The sequence below is a fragment of the Metopolophium dirhodum genome, chromosome 8 (genome assembly GCF_019925205.1).
Source record: "Metopolophium dirhodum isolate CAU chromosome 8, ASM1992520v1, whole genome shotgun sequence".
Taxonomy (NCBI): Eukaryota; Metazoa; Arthropoda; class Insecta; order Hemiptera; family Aphididae; genus Metopolophium; species Metopolophium dirhodum.
In genome coordinates, this window is record NC_083567.1 from 34,603,857 (window position 1) to 34,622,420 (window position 18,564).

At 29.1% G+C, this 18,564-nt stretch overlaps 1 long non-coding RNA gene across 2 annotated transcripts; it reads left to right on the top strand.

The window, feature by feature from the left end:
* Nucleotides 1–7,516: 7,516 nt before the first annotated feature.
* Nucleotides 7,517–18,301, top strand: LOC132950981 (uncharacterized). 2 transcript variants are annotated; one of them, XR_009665275.1, is made up of 5 exons: nt 7,517–7,661; nt 7,729–7,868; nt 8,627–8,826; nt 8,927–9,436; nt 18,066–18,301. It is a non-coding gene; the product is annotated as an uncharacterized LOC132950981 (long non-coding RNA). The 2 variants fall into 2 exon arrangements; XR_009665274.1 differs by having other exon boundaries at nt 7,525–7,868.
* The last annotated feature ends 263 nt before the right edge of the window (nt 18,302–18,564 follow it).

Below are 18,564 nucleotides of genomic sequence, written 5' to 3' on the forward strand. Positions count from 1 at the left end.
TGACACCCGGTATGGCCCCTGCCGAAGATTTGTTTTCTTATAAATATATAAAACTAGCTGTCCTGTCCGACGGTGTCCAGGTTTATTTTTAATAAATATATATTTTGTACAGAATGTATATGCCATATTTCTTCTAATTTATTATAATATAGCTAATCCCGCCCACTTTGTTGTCCGTAAAAAATGTCAACTCTAAAAAAAACTGTGATAGTTCAACTCCTTTTGGGTTTAACCTGCTGCAGTAAGTGCAACTCAGCCACCCTGGTAGGCAATTTCACTATGTTGGATTGCGGACAATGTGCGACAGCATATCAAGTATAAGGCATTGTGCGAAAATTTGATTGTATGCATGCTTGATCTGCCTGATTTTAAATAAACTGAAAGTTTTGCGTTTTATATTCTTATCATTTTGTTTAGGTTTTTTTCATAATTTCAAGCATTTGAAGAGCCAAAGGATAGGGCAAGGGGATAAATGTCCCCCATAGGCGACATTTTTCGGAGTTCTAACTTAAGACGTCTAGCTTTAAAAGCGGAACTACTGAATACAATCATATCCCCCCCCCCCCCATGACAAAAACCTAAATACGCCACTGAGCCAAATAGGTATACAATTGTATGGTTGTTTAAAAGTTTAAAAATTGTTTATCTTGGAATTATATGTTTTTCGTTACTACGACGAGATATATCACAAATCCGTAAAGGTTAACGGTTAACGGTTAACCTAATAATATAATATAAGGTTATGTATATTGGTACTAATATATAATATAAGGTTATATATATATTGGTACTAATATATTATAATATAAGGTTATGTATATTGGTACTAATATATAATATTATAAGGTTATGTATATTGGTATGTTCTAATGAAGTGTGAATTTTGTTTTGGGTATTGCACGTAAACTGGAATTTATTTATCCACCCTAAATGAAAATCGGTCACTGTTGGGCCAACCCACTTAAACATGAGCATGTACAGCTGGCTACGTTCTAAAATAGGTAGTCATCTAGTTTATGAATATAAATGTATAAATAATTATATGCATATATATTTTAAAAATATATTCGTATTATATTATAAGATAATACAATTTCGGTTTACGGTTGGACGCAAAACCTTGATTTTCAAAAGCCATCTAATATGTATTATATACGTAACGATAAAAATAAGGTACTAAATAATAAGTGCTTGGCGATTAATATTATTTTTGTGTGACGATAAATCTATCTATTTGGTATTCGTCCTTTCTTCTGCTCGAGTTGAACTCACTATTTTGATAAGAAATTCGATGGTCATAATATTTTATTACTCATAATTATATAGATCGATAGCTTGTAATATTCAAAATTCAACGTTCTAATATCTATAAATGTGGTTACAATTTCTAAAATTACGTGTTCCTCATACAAAATACGATAAATATATAATTGACAATGTATCAAATTGGGTCGTATAAACTATAAAATCTTGAGGTTATAAGTTAATAGGTTTGGTCAATAATACCTATAGTGGACCAAATGGCAAATTGATATATGTTCTAGACGATAAAATAATAATATCTATACTATCTACTGAATAGTGTAATCACGTAATAGTTATGTTACAGTACAATTAATGTCAATTAGAAATTAGACGTAACATATAACAATCTTTGGTACCAATAAATTTTAAGCTATTAAAAGTCTTAAAATTACATCAGAATAAAGCTCATCGCGTGAATGCATTTTTTTAGTTGATTATAAATTATTTTATTAAGTCTTAGCGTATCTATAGATATTTATTATTCCATGTTTTAACAAATTGTATCAATAATTTAAATTTTAAACAATTATAAGACAAAAACCTATTTTTAAATGAATGTAAGAACAAATAATGAGGCCGAGTTATCCCAAGACTTCACCCTCCTAAAGTACTGATTAGATCAAATTATCTACCAGAAACCACTCTCATTGTTGAAACGAATTGTCTGCTCCAAAACGTGGCTTTTGCGCTTACAAAGTACAAATATGCACTTTTTTTTCAACAATTTAACAACGCTCCGACAGTGTAACTCATAGAATAGTTTATCAATTATTATAAAATTATTTCCATAGTTTTAATCACGGACTAAGATAAACAGGACTGGAAACGAACAATAGTGCACTGTATAATGAAAAGATCCATATCTGTTACGGAAAGTCAACGAGCGATTGTAGCGCCATCACCTAGTATCTATCTTTTTCACCAGCTTCCTACACTGCTCTATTACTATACACAGTGACTAAATTTTAGTTACTCAATTTTGTCGCCACGATCGCTCGTTAACTTTCCGTAACAGATCTTGATCAAATGAGAAAGGTTCGTTTCCAGTCCTGTTAATCATAGTCCGTGGTTTTAATCAATTAAAATTTCAGTTGATAATACATTTGCAACATTACTATAAAGTAAATTAGAAATCGCCATAACATAAATACATTTTTTTAGACGAGAGTAAGTAATATAAAGAGTAACCCATTATTCATTAATCAAACAACTATTTTTCATCTCATTTCCCGGTAATGTACGTATAAGACTCAAAAGACAGTGGGTCAGAAACATACGAAAATGAAAAAAAAAAAAAACAATAGGTAATACCATGGTTGAAATATACAGGTTATTGCATATTGACTCGGATTGTTATCATCAGAACCAAAATGGCTGCGTAAAGGGATATCACAAATATAAATTTTTCTTATCATCAAAAAGACGCTGACAAAGCTAACAAATTCAAAATTCCCGCGCATGTATACTTGATTATTATTGGCTCCCTTTACGCTGTCATTTTTGTTTTCATAATCAAATATTTGATCTAGAATGGGGTTTAAATGCAATAACGTTGTATATTTCAACCATGAGTAATACCTAAAAAGTACCTGGTCGGGCGGCATTGCTCGACACTTATTACATTTACTCACAAATCACAATTGTACTAATTATATTGTATAGATTGTAAATCATTTTTAATAAAATAAAAAATAAATATAATTTAAGAAATCTATTAAATAATACTATTGTATCTTCACAAACCATGTGTTATTTCTAAAAATATAACGTAATATGATACTGATCATCTGAAAATACTTCTTGAATAAATAAATACTTTATTGAAAAAATCTACAAAACTGTCCTGGTTATAATAATTGGGTTTTTCACGTAAAATAAAATAGAATAATAATTAGGCAGACCAAATAAACTGAATGGATAATATTTTTGCAAAAGCTTTTTATATAAATATAGAGTAATTTTATAATTACGCTTGTAATATACATACAATGTTAACGTGTCAACATGTCATGTTAACACAATAAAAAAAAAATATAGTGCAATATTTGTAATGTGAAAATGTATAATTAAAAGGTGGGGACTCTCTTATAGACTAATAATTACTATGCATATAAATTATAATGGAGTTTGAAGTAATTATTCTATGAATAAATTATATGTATTGATGTCGGACAGATGCATCGATTTAGTATATCAAATTGCCACCGGGTTTCCAAAGTGTTGACGCCTATAATACATCTGCATATCGCCAACAAAAATACAACATTGTAATAGCCAGTAAATATATAGGTATCAGAAAAGGCACGGCGTACCTATACTATCGCAGCGACAAAACAAATGCGCGAAGCAAGGTGCATTGATCAATACACCTTAGCGCGAAGTTTATTATAATGTAATGTGATAATGAACCATATCACACCCACAGACATCAAATAGTGACTGCGTACAAAACGTCTCAATATACGCGTTGTCTCTTTTTGTGTGCGGATTTTTTATATGCAGCCAAGTCATAAGACAAATTATTATCAGGGGGACGTGGTGGCCGAGCGGTCTAACGCGACGGATTCGGCACAGCCGGTCCGAGTTCGATCCTCGACCACCGGGCGGCATTTTTATCCGTGCAAGTCACGGTGTCCGGAGAACAAGTGCCGCCATCCCCCCACCCGGGGCACGGCAGAAACCTACGGGTGCCCCATTAGAAATTCTGCCAAAACACAACACACACGTGTACCAACCTACCCAATATAAAAACCTACAGTGCCCTCCCCCACACCCAATGGCCTATGTTGCCGCGGGTTATCCAACAAAAAAAAAAAAAAATTATTATCAGTTTCTTTTGTTTAATAGTGTGCTCTGCCTTAAAGCGAGCGATATATTACTATCGTCCGTGCAGAAAAAATAAAGCTTTTACATTGTATAAACGAATAGTGTGCTCTGCCTAATGTTGAGCGAAGAAAAATGGCGTATTATGCATAAAATATCGCATATCATGTTTGCCTTTATTATTATTATTATGTAACTTTCTATCTATTTTAGAATAGCGTGCTCTGCATTTTAGCGAGCAGTGTCATTTATTTTGTATGTGATTTATTTAAATATTATAAAACCACGTATACTTTATTATTATCTCTATGTATAAAAATGAATCCCGATTTCCTTGGTCATCGGATCACGCGTGAACGGCTGGACCGATTTTGCTAATTCTTTTTTTGTTGTGTTCGTAATTGTAGAATAAAGTTCTTATGTAATAAAATGTTAGGAAAATTTCTCGGAAAAGTAGAAAATTTGGATGTCAAAAAATACAACCGTGGCGCCATCTGTCCAGAAAAAAAAACTAAATAATTAAAAATTCGAAATTTTGAATATTAAAGACATAACCAACACTAATGAACTAATCAAAATTTGAACTTTAAATGCTAATAAAAAATAATTGTGCCTATGTATTTTTAATATTTTTCAACTGGTATTGTAACAATATATCAGGAGCCTTGCATTAAATTTTCATGATTTTTTACCCAACAAATAAAATTTTATTGATATTTATAGAAAAAAAACTAAAAAATTGAAAACTGACAATGTCCATAAACAGCTCAAAAAGAGTCAAATTATTTGGAAATTGTTATGGTGTATAGAAAATGCTAATATAAACATTCAGTGAAAGTTTCAAGTATCTACAGTCATTCATTTTTAATTACAACAAAATAAGAAAATCGTTACATGAGAAATCGAGTGAATATCAAATGTTGTAAAAATATGAATTTCAAATGCTCAAAAAAATTTAATTTGACTTTCTTGCAGACATTTTTTTATTGATAAAGGTAGACAAACTTATGGATAATCTTGTATTACATTTTCAAATCTTAAATTTAAAAAGAAAAATTTTAATGAATTAACTCAACTCAAAATAATTTGCTAATTTTAGTGATTTTTCCGTATTTTGTCAAGATTTGAACTTTAAATGTTTAGAATAAAAAATTGTGACTATGGATTTTTAATTTTTTTCATCTGCCTATGAAACAATATTCTAGGAGTCTTCTAATACATTTTCAAGCTTTTTTAACCAACAAATAAAATTTTATTGATATTTATAGGAAAAAAAACTAAAAAAAATAGAAACTGAAAATGTCCGTAAACAGCTCAAAATATTTGGAAAATGTTATAGTGTATTGGAAATGCTTACTTCAAACCATCTTTAAGTATAGTTTAGTAGTTTTTAATATGACAGAAAACAAATTAGGAAATTAAATTTTTACTTTAAATAGTGTGAGGAAATTATTGTTTATTTTTTATTTTTTAAATTCATTTATTATGTTTTGATCCAAGTGCTAGCGTGCAGCAAAAACGACCCGGTGTCCTTAGGAAAAAATTAAATATTAAATTAATTTTTAGTTGGTAAAATATTATAATAATCAAAATATATTAAAACTACAGCTGCCATAAATATATACTTAGAGTAGGTCGGTTAAGGAATGTTAAGGCTATAAAACTGTTAATAAGAACAAGTCTATTCACTTTCTGTTTTGGTGAGAATATTTTTGAAATGTATTTGAACACATTTTCACAACAAATGTGTTTAGTAATAGTTATTATATGTATTCAAAATTCAATGAAGTAAGTATTCCTATTTCCTGAGTATTTTTTTTATTACAATTTTTGTTGTTAATCTAACTAATCTACTAACCTTGATAAAGCTTAATAATTAATATGGGCACAAAAATAAGCCTACTTATGTCTCGTCCTAATACTAGTCCTACATTTTAATATTTCATAATCGTTTTTATATACGAAAGCACGACACAATCATATCATTACCCAAATCAGTCGTTATAAATTATAATAATGAATAAGTAACTGAAAACTAATACATTTAAAATTTAAAAACCACTTAATGTGTTGTAAATTGTAAAAAATAAAAATAGGTAATTTTTGAAATTTAATTTGAGTTTTTAAAAAAATGTCAAACAACGTATGAAATATAAATTTATAACTCGATGGGAATTAAATCTGATTATCCAATGACAAAAACATCTTTAATTATATTTAAAACATACATTTTTTACCTGACTAAAGTTTCTAATGTATAAAATGATTCATCAAGCATGCTTACCCAATTTTCTCCTTTAGTAAATATGTACTAGATTCAATTTTACATCTATTATATATTTTTGGGAAATCATTATACATACTTATGTATAATATTATGTACATTTTAATGACTCAGAAACTATTCGCTCAAATTTAAATGTAAAGACACCAACGGAAGTAGGGTCATTGGACCTCCCCCCCTTCTATCACGCCGACCCGTCTTGTAAACTTGTATCCCCCATATTACCCATTGTATATATTCTTGTTTTATAATAATAATAAAAAAAAAGACATCAACGTTTACAACATATCAATAGATTAACAATTTACACAAAAAATGTGATTACCGTTTAAAAATAGATGTTGGCAATAGGTGATGTTGCCATAGAGAGCTCCTTAAATGGTATATAAAATCAACATTTTATACATTAAATATCTATACTATAAAAGCAAAATAGAAATCTTTGTTACGGGTTGGCTCCAAAACGGCTTGACCGATTCGGCTTATTCTTTTTTTGTTGGGTTCGTAATTGTCAGGACAAGGTTCTTATGAAAGAAAATTTTAGGAAAAGTAGAAAATCTGGAAGTCAAAAATACGAAAGTGGCGCCATTTTTCCAGGAGAAAAATAAACATATTAATAATAGTATTATTTTTAGTACATTTTTCTTTTGTGTGTGTTTTATCGGAGTGTACATATGAATTGTTCCGAGAAGTAAAATTCAACAATCTAAATATATCTATACTTCTATATTCATATATTTACGTGCTAAATATATAATACGCTATAAAGTAGTGAAAATGAAATCTTTGTGTCGAATGTACTCTGAAACTACTCATCCGATTTTCTTGATTTTTTTTTTTTTAATTGAAAGAGTACATCGCGGACCTAATTTTAAGGTAATTTTGTAATTACCTACCCACCGGTGTGCGCCTATCTGACTGGTTTATTCATACCTTGACCGAAATATAATACATATATACCTATATATATATATTTATAAAATAATCAAATCGTATTCACGACTGCACAAGCAACAGCCCCACTATTTGCAAACAACTATCCACGGGGGCGGAGCACGCGGGACACAGGTAGTTATAATTATATTAAAATGTTTCAATCGTGTTTTTTATGTTTTATAATAAACTATCAAATATGTATTCGGGTACTAATTACTAGGATCGAAAAATAATTAACTCCCGTCCAGTTCAAGTTGATCAACTATAATATATAATTACTAGCTGAACCCGTGCACTTCGTTACCTGTTAAATGTACAAACTGTATATGACTCAAATTTTGTTCAATGCGTTATTTAATATTCGGTGTATGATGTTCTAGATTTATCTTAACTTAATGTTGCCCGGAATAAAAATTCTGATTCGCAGCAGTATATTATCAGGTAGGCCATCTACCTGCGGTAAATCGCGGACCCCGTGCTGTTCGTACATGAGTGTATGATTTAACTATAAAGTATCAAAGTTAGTATACCAAGTTTGTCGTTTTTACTTAATTCCACCTACGGTGGATTAATATAATCAATTAATACAAAATCCTAACCTAACATAACCGTACTAAAATCCGATGAATAAAAAAAACCAAATTTAATCCTTTTTAAATTAGCCTATCTTCTTCCCTGAGGTCTAATCTAAACCAAACATTCATTTTTATGTATATATATATTGACAAAAAATAATAATACAAATTAACAAACATGCCCGATTAACTAATAGCAACCAATATATAATGCACTATTATTATTTTTTTCTGGACAACCCTTATCACTTAGGGGTATGAAAATAAGATAGTAGCTGATCCTCAGACCTACTGAATACGCATATAAAATTTCATAAAAATCGGTTAAGCCGTTTCAGAGGAGTATGATAACTAACATTGTGACGAGAATTTTATATATTAGATTTTAGACTCCATAAATAATACCTATACGTCGTGTAGTAGCACGAATAAATTAAATCTTAGGGGTATGGAGTGGCCGAGCGGACTAAGGCGTCGGTTGTGACGCACTCCGGCGCTGGTTCAAACCTCGGTCCGCGGGCGGCATTTTTTTTCGGTCAAGTCTGGTGTGCGGAGATAAGTGCGGCCATCAAACACAATTTGAAAATTCAAAAAATTCAAAAATTCAAATTTAGAAAAAGATTAAACACTGCTGCATTAAATTATGACTTAATTTTTTTATTTCCCTAAATACAATATAATATAAAGTAATTGTGTTTCTCAGGATGACACGCACGTCCGTTGTTCCAGACACTAGAAGCCCTCGTCAGTCGTCATCATCATCGGATAAAATATGACGTATTGTCATAGGTAGTATACCTATACGGTATAAGTGTATAACTTATAATATAATATTCTAATATTATAGCCGGGTGCACAAAACCTGGCACTGCTGATTCTCGGGTCGTCTTTTACACCTATAAGGTATGCATTATAATGTATATATGGTACCCCATTCGGGTCACACGCCGATGACCAGCTGTAGGGGGCTTTATATAATTGTCTCGTGTTTCGTCCCATACAGAGCGGCGGCCTTGGAAGATACTCCCCCAGAAATAAAAATAATTTTAAACGAAAAAATTCACGAGGGCGCCACCCCCGAGTTTGCCGTGTCAAAGTTCACTCCCAACCCTTATGTATATTATATTATGTATGTATTTTTATATGATATCAGACCTGCGCAGAATCTTTGGTTGTCTCCTGGTGGCGATGCGACCCATCGCGGTCTATCGACGTCGTTGCATATAGAAACCTGCTATTTATATGGGCAAATGTGTATGCATAATTTATAATATTATATAATATCAATGCCGAACGAGTGATATGCAGATATGTCGTCATTCGACTACTTGGGATAACGCGGCACTCATGGGTCCAGATATACCAAAGGAATTATATTATTCGATCGCAACGTTTTCACACGTACACGCCGCCACACTGCTGATGCAATCAGTATCGCGAAATAACGGGATCGATAGACGATGGACGGACGATGGACGATTCTGGTGATACATCCCGATTTTTTTACATATAGGTATGTTATCATTATTACTGAAGGTAACTTTTTAAAAATTATCTATAGCCGTGTAGGTATCTGTTTTTGAGTTACGAATATTTTACAGGGATATTTAATGTTTAAAAAAGCTGTTTTCAACCTTTGCAAGATTATAGTAGTTTACGCTGTCATTTTTTCGGCTAATTATTTTTGGTGGAAATATTTTAACCAAATATCCGCATTATTTTTTACTGCAAAACACCGAAACATTGTACCTAATTTTAAACTTTTTTTTACAATAAATATGTTTTTGGGCTGGATACAAGATTTTTCGTAATGTTTTCTTTGTCATGGACCATGGTTATTTATTAACATATTTACGATTCATATATTTTCCTTGTAGAGGAAAAATATAGAGATCAAGCTATGGTTTTTTATATATTCTTAATCAGTATATAGTTGCGGACGTTGCGGTTATTAGAAGTTATTACAGACATATTACTATAGTATTATGACGTAATGGGCACAATAATTAATTCCATTTATACTAATTATCAGCTAAATAGTAGGTAGTTATTATATGGGCGTATTTCCTACCTTATTTTATTTATTGTGTTACTCCCTATTTTAACTGAATATAGCTTATAGTAGGTATTACCATAGATTAAATAATATACTAGTATATTTAATCTATGGTATTAATGAAATATTAGACATGTAACACGCGCTGTGATCTTCTCAAATTATTAGTATTTTGTTAGAGCTAATTCTTTTAATTCTAAGCAGAAAGAGGGAAAAGTTTTATTTATAATAACAAAATAAATGATTTCTAAACAATTGTTGTGTATGGTACCAAGTTTTGAAGCATTCGACATTTTACAAAACTAGATACCTACTTAATTAAACGCAAACTTATAATTATTTTGTCGTAATTTAAAAAAATATTAACTGTACAAATTTGAAATTTTCCGCCATCAATCATCATGTATAATATTATCTTCTTTACAGAATGAATTATTTATACTAATTTTAAGGTGTTTATAACGCGAAATAAGAAATGTAGTCTTATAGAATTAGAGACGGTGCGTCTCCATTCAGAATCGTTTTTCATATTATGCAATTATGAATATCATTGAATTCAAACTGTACAGACATATTACAGTGCCGTACTCAATAATGACATAAGTAGGTACACTTGAAATTTACTTTACAGCAGAGCAACTTCCTTGAGTTTTTTCGTTTTTATTCTTATAACTGATATACCTAATTAAATTAAATAATGAATAATTTATAATAAAACTGTCACAAATTTAAAATTTAAAAATAAAATTATTTTAAGACTATACGAAACTTTGGTAGATATGATATTTGAAAGTTTAAAACAAAAATATTACTCAAACTATTTACAATAAATTATTGTATAACTTACACAGATTGCAAAACAATTAATTTAAATTAAATTTCTCTAAATAAAATCGTTTATTCTTATTACGTTTAATTGTTTAATATTTAAATTTGAAACCATACTTAAGACGTTACAATTTGTTATATATTTTATATAGGTGTATAATCATGTAATTTACGTAGCTTTCAACCGGTTATCATTTAATCTGTAGCTTACAGCCTTACAGGCATTACTATAGAATAGGTGCACTGGCGAAAACTAAAAATATTTTTTATGACGTTGATTCCGATGATTTAATTTTTTGATTTCCAAACAGAAGGTGACCTTATAGACAAACATTAATGTGGCTAATACCTAGAATATTTATATTTAACAAAATATAATGTAATCACATACTATTACTTACCAATAAAAACAAATAGATATTCGTATAACAAGAAAATATGAAGGAGCTGATTTAGGTAGGTACTTAAACGAATTTCACATATCTAATACAAATTAAAATATACTTGTAGTTAAAAACTCGTACAATTATAATGGCTTATTCGATTAAAAAAAAATGTATAGTAATATAACCTTATAATTTGATGGGTTTTAGATTCTGAGTGGAACGATGAATGTATTGATTTTACAATGGTGTGTGTTATTTTTTGTGTCTGTCATCACGGTTTGGGGCATTAAAACTGCTTCGATTTTATTCAACAGTATCTTGTTTAATGGGAAAGTGAATCTAAATGGTGCATTTAGGAGGTCAAATTTTAAAATTCCCAATAGTTTTTAGAAGCGACTGGAAAAACAACATAAAAATTAAGGAAAAACGGGAATTTTTATGCAAAATCGGTTTTTGGTATAACTCTATAACAAATTAACGTGTATACATGAAATTTTCACTGATTATTTATATTTGCATTTTTTATACTCGATACAATTTTCAAAATATTTTGATTTGTTTTGAACTGTTTAGGAACATTTTCAGTTTCCAATTTTATTAGACTTTTTTCAATGAATGTCAATAAAACTTTATTTGTTGGCTAAAAATGCTTGAAAATTTAATACTATAGGCTCCTACAATATAGTAGGATATATTGTTACAATGACATTTGAAAAATATTAAAAATTCTTAGTCACAGTTTTTTTTTTTATAAGCATTTAAAGTTCAAATATTGACAAAATACGGAAAAATCACGAAAATCAGCAAATTATTTTGAGTTGAGAATTCATAAAAATTTTTCTTTTTAAATCTAAGATTTGAAAATGTAATACAAGATTATTCATAAGTTTGTCTACCTTTATAAAAAAGAATGTCTACAAGCAAATCAAATTAAATTTTTATGAGCGTTTGAAGTTCATATATTTACAAGATTGAATATTCACTCGATTTCTCATGTAGCGGTTTTGTTATTTTATTGTTATTCAAAAACGAATAACTGTAGATACATGAAAATTTTACTGAATGTTTATATTTTCATTTTCGATACGCCATCAAATTTTAAAACTATTTTCACTCTTTTTGAACTGTTTACGGACATTGTCAGCTTTCAATTTTTTAGTTTTTTTTTCTATAAATATCAATAAAATGTTGAGTAAAAAATCGTGAAAATTTAATGCAAACCTCCTGATATATTGTTACAATAGCAGTTGAAAAATATTAAAAATACATAAGTACAGTTTTTTATTTAAGCATTTTAAGAGGATGTCTAACTTGCATATGTTGTCTCCGTCTTACAAATGTACAACATAGCAAAAACTGTTTTGCGCGGGACAACTTTTATATTTTCTTTTTTTTCATTTGCTTATAAAAAATTATTGGATAGTGCTATCAAAAAAAAGAGCACGCTGTTGTACAGATAAATGTTTCTTTAAGTGTTGTGAAAATTTTATCTAAGATATTACCTCTAAGTATATTTGATGATATTATTGTGAATAAAGTAATTTATATATAACCTATTTACGTGGAACCTTGTTTTAAATTTTCAATCCTTATGATAGATAGGTATATAAAAGTTGAACATTTTATAAATTTTTAACTAAAATATAATTATTAAATTTTAAATTTGATAAATTTTGTCGAAATTCGAACTTTAAATTCTTATGAAAAAAAAATGGTGACTATGGATTTTTAATATTTTTTAACTGCTGTTATAACAATATATCAGGAACTTTTTATTAAATGTTTACGCTTTTTTACCCTGCAAATAAAATTTTATTGACAATGATAGTACAAACTGACAATGTCCGTAAACAGCTCAAAAAGCGTCAACATTTTTTGAAAATTTTATCGTGTATAGAAAACGCGAATATAAACAACCATGTATATACGTTAATTAGATTTAGAGTTCCACTAAAAACCAAAATCGATTTTGTCGAAAATAGATTTTGCGTAAAAATTCCCGTTTTCCCTTAATTTTTATGTTGTTTTTCTAGGCGCTTGTGAGAACCATTCGGAATTTTAAATTTTGACCTCTTAATTGCACCAACTAGATTCACTTTCTAATCGAACAAGATACTGTTGGAGAAAATCGAAGCAGTTTCACTGCCCTAAACGATGGTGATAGCCACAAAAAAAAAACACATTATTGTAAAATCAATACATTCATCGCTTAGAATCTACTATTTATTTTGTTCATTATAAATTTAGTTGCTTTTGTATACATTTTAATTTTTAACCAATTATACATTACTGCGAGATATGTACCATGTGTTATGATATCGTTTATCGTAAATAAATCTATACGCAGTTACTATATTATTCTGTATACACGAGATTTGAAGCTATACATATGCGTACTTATATCTATATAGTTAAAACCTATCTAGAAATAAATTATAATAATTTATAGCCAATATCACTCGTATCAGCATGCTCTTTATATATGCATGTCTCATAATAGTTTACAACAGATTATTAAAACTAAACATACACATTAGTTATTCTTGACAATTTAGGCATGTCATTAATAGATAATATTTACTATATAGTGCCTGTGTTATAATTCAGTGCAAAACATAGGTAGTACCTACTTCCTACCTACTTATTACGGTGCGTCGTTGTGCTCCAGGGAAAAACTATTTTAGATTGATAGGTGTCTGTGCGTAATAGGTAGGTATACATACTACTATACTGCATGTCTACATACATATATGCAATAAACTATAATATAATATACTATATTGTATGTTATCTGTAATTTTTTATGTATATATTATTATACCGAACACTGTGGTATAATTATTAATCGCCGTGCATTAGACACGAACTGCTCGTTTGTATCGAAAAACAGCATCGGACTGTGTCTGTGTGGCTAGCACATAATACAGAATATTATAATATTAAACATACCTACCTAATAATTATTGAAATATTGCAACGCTTTACGATAATGTTGGCGAATGCGTATAAATAAAGAAAGTGGCTTTTTCGGCGACTGGACCAGGCGCGTATCTACATATTTTCGATTCCTATGCTGTGATTGGTCAAATATTGATAAACATAATTTGATTATAATTAAACGATCATGCTCCAATATGAACATTTAATTAATAAAACCTTGGATATATTTTATTTATTAACCAATCACAATAGTTAACATCATTAATAGTTATTTAGTAGGTATTTTTTTTTTTATGTTGGTTTGACAGAAGGTGTCAGCAACATGATAAAGTTTGGTTCAGTAGCAGCAATTTTCTGTTGTTAGCTTTAATATTAGAGTGAAATTATCTATAATCAAACTGAAAAGTTAAGAGCATGCCTGTGTTGACGAGTTAGCTTTTTTTTTTTAAAAAGATATTGAAATTTTTCTACGATATATGAGCATTTTTTTTAATCGTTATATTTTACATCTTTAAAATAATCAAAGTGAATATTTACGTGAATCGATTGAATCGTGATCGTAAGAAAAATATCAACCAACTTTTAAAGTTTCGCTGTATGTTATTTTTTCACTATATGTACCTATGTTCCTTAAAAATTACAATGATTAACGATAATGAGCTCTGGGCCGCCATTTCAGCCGTTCTAAAATTGGTCAGCATTAACAATTTAACCAGCTCGTAAAAATCTAGGGGAGGTATGGGCCACCTAAAACAACGCCTCAGATATAACGAATATTCGAACCAATCACAGCATTTGACGTTAAAATAGATAGATACGCGTCGGACGCTGAAATTGAATCAAATATCCACTTTTTAAATAATAATATCAATAATCGTAATTCGTGATGATAGAGCAATGGAGTAAAATATTATTATAGGTATTATACGTGCTTAAGTAGCGAAGTCGCCAAGTTGGGTATTCTAATTTTGACTTTTAAACGAACGTGGGTAAGGACAATTTGTATGGGGGTTGTCTCTATAAATATCTATTGGACTTGATCCGATTTTATATTGAGCCCAATGATTGAATTAGGTACCCATATATCATTATGAGAGGATACGAATAAGGTCACCACAAGGGGACGCAGAAGGTTAGGTAGTAAGTATAGTAACATATACTTATCGGTTAATCGATTCCGATTTAATAATATTTGTGTGCACCTACGCTCATGGTGAGGGTCACAAAACCGAAATTAATATGCCATATTTATTACTTGTTTGTATTTATCATGTTCAATTTCACAAACAGTAAAATATGAATTTTAACAATAAGTGTGTGTGATGGGCTTGATATAATTACAATTAAAATGTAGATAATACATTTATTACTTTAAAACATTTTTATAATAATTTAATAAACACGATTATTATTCCTATTGTAATCCTTTTGCAAAATGTATAAAACAATTATAAGTTTATAACATAGCTATAACATGAAACCACAAACAATAAGTGTACCTACCAACAATTAATCTCAGTGACCAGTGTTTAAAATACTCGAATAATAAAGAAAAAATAAACATTCGTATTATAGAGTCTGGTGTTAACATATCTAAAAAAAAAACTTTAGCATCTATTTGTAGGTCGGTACATTTATGTGACTTAATGCGAGACTTAAGAACGATACCTACATTATAATATTACGAGACTGACTTGGGCATTATGACTCGATCCATTTATAACGTGTTATTGGTCAACATTAATATATTATCGTCAGCAAGACGGAATAATTATATAATATATAGACAATATAGTAGCCTTAAAAATATCAATGTAATAAAATATAATGTCGTATAGGTACATATATATAGGTACTCAACCCTAAACGAAATATCGTAAATTACCGAATTTTTTTATTGAAATGTGTTCATTGACGTAAAATATCAGCTACATAAACTTATAAGTTATAACTACCGATAATAATAAAAAAAACCTAAAATAATACATAACGTATTGCAGATGGCTGAATATTTATGACGCACAAGTTAAATTAGGTCAAACGATATCTCAATAATATATTATATCTATCAAAAACCAGCAACCTGTATCAAAATATAGAAATTCAATTTTCCCGCAGTCGTTGCGAGGTTGCAGAATTACAGAACGTCCCTAATTGTCCCTATATTGCAATAATTACTATCCTATATATTATACAATATTGTAATTACTAATTACCAATAATGCTGGGCATTAACTAGTTAGAAAATTAGAAGTTAAGTTGATAGTTACTTTTGTTGGTAACTTTTAACTAACTATAGTTTCTTTGTTTAGTAGTTGTATTGTTCGAGTAACTTAACTATATAGTTGTAATTTTCTCATACATATATTGAGTAACTTAAATAGGTTAGTAGTTACTTAATTAAAAAAAAAAAAATTTAAGGTTATTTAGTTTTTTAATAAATTATTCTTAAATAATGTGCTTAATGTATCGAACCTCGGCGTGCATGTTTAAAATATGATAACATAATTAAAAATGGCCACTATTATAATATGAGCCTCATAAGTGATAAGTGATAAGTGTCTATATTTGAATTCATGTCTCCGGGACGTTCTTTTTTATTATTTATACGCACTGAAGACAATAAATCGCTTCCCAATATGGCAATATATATTATACATGATAACTATAGTCACCATGGCTAACCAATCACTTGCGAATCGTTGCGGAATATGTCAAAGATACGGAATATATATTTATATTATATATTATGTACTCATACGATTACCATATATTATAAACTGTTATATTAATATTATCATATTAATTAAAATTACTGCAGTGTATTAAGTGTAATTACTAATTTTACGGTGACTTGCGATAGTCGTTTGTAGTAAGTACATTTACTAACATAAATATAATTATAATAGTGCTTTGCATACAAGTGTTTTAATATTTTATATACGAATATATAATGTCTTACGAAAAATCAATAAAATTGTTCGTCACGCGTATAATAATATGTTATACGCATACGCTATAGTCTATATTATATCAACTTAATATAGCACCTACTATAAGTTATTATAAAACATAATTATCAATTACACATGTGTACGACACCCGGTTCCATTACGTGTTTTCAGAATGTTTTGTATTTTAAACGATTTTTTTTACCGTATTTTTTCTTTGATATAGATAGGTCCTTACATCATCTCCGCGCTGTTATCGATCGGGTTACCGAACAGTTATTGTATTTTATTTTAAAATCAGGTTTTGATATTCACATTTGATATTCACTGCATATACCTAAGTAATAATATTATGTAGGTATACCTATATGTAGTTGATTGTGTGACGTTTTCATTAACACGTTTCCTGTTGAGAGTCGTCAAATAAAAACATGATGTCGTAAACTCAATTGATTTCTTGTCTGTGTATTGGAAGAAAATCTACATGTAAATACCAGAAGCACGTTAAATCTACTTTGATATCGATTATACCTATATATATGGAGCTATATAATACAAGATCATAATATTATGTTTAAACTTTAACCTTCTAGGAAAAACATCGTAATTAAACTTGACATTTGTGGATTACAATATACCTACAATTCATCTTAAAGTATAGGTACTGTAAAGTATTGATGAATTAATAATTATATTTTACTTTGTTATTATAAAAAAAATTATAAAAATATTAAGCTTTTAAACTTTTTGACCAAGCAAAAACGTTTTCATCGACGTTTAAATAGAAGAAAAAACTAAATAAAATTGAAAATATCAAATGTCTATAATATAGCCCAAAAAGCGTAAAAAATGCTTATGAAAATTGTAATTATTTAAGGTTATTTCTTTTTGAGTTACATCTAAAAAAACGATATAAATTTTGTCAAAAACTGGTTTTGCGAAAAAATTCCCATTTATTCTTTTTTTTTTTTGTTTTTCCAGATTATTAAGAAAACTGAAAAGTGTTGAGATTTTTCAATGTTGACTTCTCATAAGGATCAATTACTAGATCCATTTTAGAAACCATTCCCAAAGTTGAAAATCGAAGCATTTTTTCTATTACATTTTGTATACAGAAACAAAGAAAAATCGCTTAATTTTAAAATAATATTATTTATTAATTTATTATGTTTTGACGTGAAACATGATTATATAATATGAATAATATATTACAAAAGTGATAATATTTGTATAATATTATTGTAATTTTCCACAAGTTCAATATAATAATCACAATTTACCTGACCGAAATAGACAACAATAGACAAACAACAATTCCGGAGGGTTAATATTTACACTTGGCTAAGCCTCCAAGCCCTCTCCTATTATATACGCCCCCATACGGTTATATTACACGTGTGCATTGTGCTTGGACTTTTTATTAAAATCCATGTTTAATACACTTTTAATTCGATTAAAATGTATATATAAGGTAAGTACC